The sequence below is a fragment of the Cucurbita moschata genome, unplaced genomic scaffold, assembly GCF_002738365.1.
Source record: "Cucurbita moschata cultivar Rifu unplaced genomic scaffold, Cmos_1.0 Cmo_Scf00119, whole genome shotgun sequence".
NCBI classification, from domain to species: domain Eukaryota; kingdom Viridiplantae; phylum Streptophyta; class Magnoliopsida; order Cucurbitales; family Cucurbitaceae; genus Cucurbita; species Cucurbita moschata.
Genome location: NW_019268635.1, coordinates 181,268 through 185,466, shown reverse-complemented (window position 1 = coordinate 185,466; position 4,199 = coordinate 181,268). Strand labels below are relative to the sequence as shown.

The 4,199-nt window shown below is 35.0% G+C and overlaps 1 non-coding gene across 1 annotated transcript; it reads right to left on the bottom strand.

Annotated features, from left to right (window-relative positions):
- Window positions 1–3,896: 3,896 nt before the first annotated feature.
- On the bottom strand, window positions 3,897–3,977 carry TRNAL-AAG. Its single transcript has one exon. It is a non-coding gene; the product is annotated as a tRNA-Leu (tRNA).
- Between the last annotated feature and the right edge of the window lie 222 nt (window positions 3,978–4,199).

Genomic DNA, 4,199 nt, shown 5'->3' with positions numbered 1-4,199 from the left:
CTATGAGTGAACATGTTACAAGTGACAGGGGTCTAAATTGATGCATTGGAGTTGGTCGAGATTTATTGTTCATGCGTATGAGTTAGCGGTTATACAGAGACGATTAGGGGTTCACCAACTAATCCCTAATCCTAAATTTGGTTCGATTGTCAGGGGTTCGAATAACTGTAGAGTTGGCCTATTATTTTAGATGGTATTTTGTGGGGACTTATAGGAAGTTTTCCAGTTAGGGTACTTTAAGTGAACCTATCACGAGTTGTTGGGGTCCACAGTAGTACACTTGAGAGTTGGTCGATTCCTAGAATGCATGAACCTTGAGTACCGAGGTCGCGCCTCGTGGACTTTGAGATATGATGATGATGTGAGACTACTAGAAATGACTAACCCAGAGACAAAAAGAACTTAAAAATATTCTGAGGGCTGGGGGTCTAGATAGAACCAAGAACGCAGAGAGAGTAGAATGAGAAAACCTAGGGTGTAGCCTAGGAAGTGCCTAGATGAGGGCTACAAATCCCCAAAAGAGAAAAAATACCAAACGTATGAACAAGATCAATAAGACTTAATAACAAAATATAAACTATCAGCAAGTTGCTTACTGAGTGTATTTTATATACTCATGCCTACTACTTTGACTTTCTTTCACATGAGGCATGATGGAGCGGTCGAGGCAGAGGCGCACACGAGCTGGGGGCTATGGAGTTTTGGGTTGGATCAGTGTCATGTACCCCATTGATATGTTTTCCTTACGAACCCTCTACGTTTTGTTTGTATTACTGGATTTTATGAACTACCTGTGTCATTTTCTTTTGTGTGTGCGTTGTGGATTTTCAGTTTATGAAGTGTTATTGAACGATGTCGTACTTAATCTTAATTTCCTTATATGTATGCAAGTTCAAAGGTTTTAAATTTTACGTATTTCTAATTATTTTCAAATCAGTAAGGTAACGGTTCGTGGCTCGAGTTCCTCGAAAATCAGGTTGTTACAACGTACCTTTTGGTCGTTGTACATGTCATATTTTTTTATGTTATGATATTTGATGTGTAATATGTTATGTGATGATTTATGGTATGACATGAGTTATGCTATAATATGAACTATGGTATGATATGAAGGTTATATGATGCATGATCCGCCATATGTCACATCATGTATACTATGTTAGCATGTTAATATTATGCCTATGAGATATTGAAAAGTTACGTATGTTAACCATAAAAGATATACCATTGAACGTATGCATGTCTAATAGAAACGTTATGTCATGAAAAGGAATGGAGGTATGATTTGCATCGTAAGTATGTACCATGATTTGAAACTATGGGACCTCAAACATACTTTATTTCACATGCATCGAGATACTTCTCTAATCATTAGTACAACGCATACACTATGATATTATGTACACCAAGATATTGTGTGCGCTCCTTTGCTCCTATGACTTTCAGCAGTATGAGTATACACTAGCCCATAGGCAGGCCTAGAGGTACATTTACGAGCCCTCTAGTGGGTACATGTGCACGCACATGGGTCATGTATAGAGAAGTACTACCATTCAACTCTAGTCGGACTAGAAAGTAGAAACTAAAGCCATGATATTTTATGAAAGGATAGGTCTCACCATGATTGCATGTGATTGCATTTTCCAACCTCAATAGTGGAACTACTTACTACGTATTTTTTTAAATACTCAAGCGACATGCTACTTTTTTTCAAGTAAATGTAAGACATCCTTATTCCCAATGACGACATCTCTATGGAATCCATAAGAATAAAGTTAGAGTAGTCGCATTTACATTTAATGTTGTAACCCGTAGATTAGATTATGACATTTGCATTACTTTGAAATTATTTTTAATTCGATTTTGTGTTTGTTGACATCATTAATAGTTTAAAATGAATTCTACGAATATTTTAGTTCATGATAACGTTTTAGTTAACTATTTTTCAAGTTTTTCACACATATTAGACATGTTAGGCGTATGATAATAACTTTATTTTAGCTAAAATAAAAATAAGATAGTTAATGTAGGTACATGTAATTCATGCTCAGATCTACCTTATTCAAGATGCTAATAAAGGTGCCTATAACTTTTTCTTGCATAAAGAAAGAAATGGAGGGGAACAGACATTTCTTCTTTACATAACAGATCATGTCGCCATGCATGCAGTCAACTTCTCCCTACCTGATAATTAGATGCTGTAAGCCGTTGTTGTTGTCTTTTGCTTACATTCCCATATAACACCAATTTCAATTTCTCAAATCTTGCTTTCAAAAATCTCTTTCGAAATTTCTCTGCTCAATTTTCTAAAATATTCTTCTTGAATCGGGACCAAAGGCTCGAGTATACGTCGCTTGGCCGTAGGCCACGCAAGAACGAATAGGCTTAACTCACTTGTTGCTAGGAAGTGTGTGCTGCACAATCACAAATCCGCTGCCATCAAAGTGCGATTGTGACAAGTAGTTGATTATTTGTGTCTATATTACATGTGGTAATCTTACGTGACGATTCATGGCCTTAAGTTATCATCTTAGTACTTGGAAGTCTGTGGGCTAACCTAAGGTGTAACATATTGCTTGTAACACATAATAACCTTTACTTGTAGTATTATAACGTTTATGGCCATAAAGCGAGCATAAGTCATGTTAACCTCTAAAACCATTAAAATTCATTAAGATCCCCACACACGATCCAATGGTTTTAAAATTTTTCGTAGTCCTTATAAATCATGAAATAAGACCTCTTATAAAATTTCAATTTGGAGGTCATTTAGGTCGTAAATCGAAGGTATATTAGAAAGAAGAATTATGATTATTTTGTCATGTTACTTGGTTTAGCTCTTTATAATTATCCAACGACTATGGAATTTCAATCTGTGTAACCTTAAGATGTCATATCTCATAAGTAATGGGTTTATCAATTATTACTTAATTTCCAAGCAAATCTTGGTTAAGTTATGCTATTGGATTATTTCGAAGCAATTCCTACGAGTATAGAGAAAGACTAATGGAATGTTTGATTTGGGGGTGACGTGGCTAGTTCATCTTCTTCTAAAGAGTGGAGGAGACAATGCACCCATTGCCAACTATGTCCGAAAATGGTCTCTCCTATCCTCATCCAGTAACTTTTGGCACTTGATTTCTTTATAAAAGTGGTAGATTGGATTGCCAGAAGAAGAGTCATGTTTGAAGAGGCTCATATACGGAACGTCTTGTTAGGAATCTGTTTATAGCACGAATTATTGGTTGGGCCAATATAGAGCTTTTAAGGCCTCGATTTCTTCGGCAAACTTCTTCCACTACTTACTATTCCACCTTTTTGGGCAGCTCAATAGAAACCTCTTTAGGTCTCGATTCCTTCATAAAAAAATCTTCATCTCAATGCCATAAAGAATAGGAATTGATTACTTTGAAACAATAGCAGCTCAACATTAATGCTTAAAATTGATAAATTAATCTATCCATATTTCTTAACAAGGTTTAGGGATCAAAATATTAAACCTCAATTTAAAAGATAATATAATTGGTAAATAATATAAGGATCATCAAGAAAATTTTCAAAATAATTGTTGAGAGTGGGATTCGAACCCACACCCTTTTAGTCCAAAACCTTAAACTAACTTGGACATCTCAACTTTGATGCTTGAAAAAAAATTAACCCATTCGTATTGTTTATAAAGGTATAGGGATAAAAATCATTGCTAAATCCATATAAGGACCAAACCAAAATGGTGCCTTAGACCAACTCGGTCATCTCAACTTTGATGCTCGAAAAAAAGAAATTAATCCATATGTATTCTTTATACAGGTTTAGAGATCGAAATATTAAATATCGGTTAAAAGATAATATAATTGCTAAATCCAAACAAGGACCGTCAACAAATTTCTCAAAATGAATGTTGAGAGTGGGATTTGAACCCACACCCATTCGGACCAGAACCTTAATCTAGCGCCTTAGACCAACTCAACCATCTCAACTTTGTTGCTTGAAAAAAAAAAATAATCGCTCAATATTCTTTGATGTTAAAAGACAGTATAATTGCTAAATCCATATAAGGAGACCTTAGATCAACATGACTATCTCAACTTTTATTTTTAAAATTGATAAATGTATCCATCCATATTGTATAAAGGTTCAAGGATCAAAATATTAAACTCTGTCTTTTCGAACCAAAACCTTAATCTGGCATCTTAGACTAA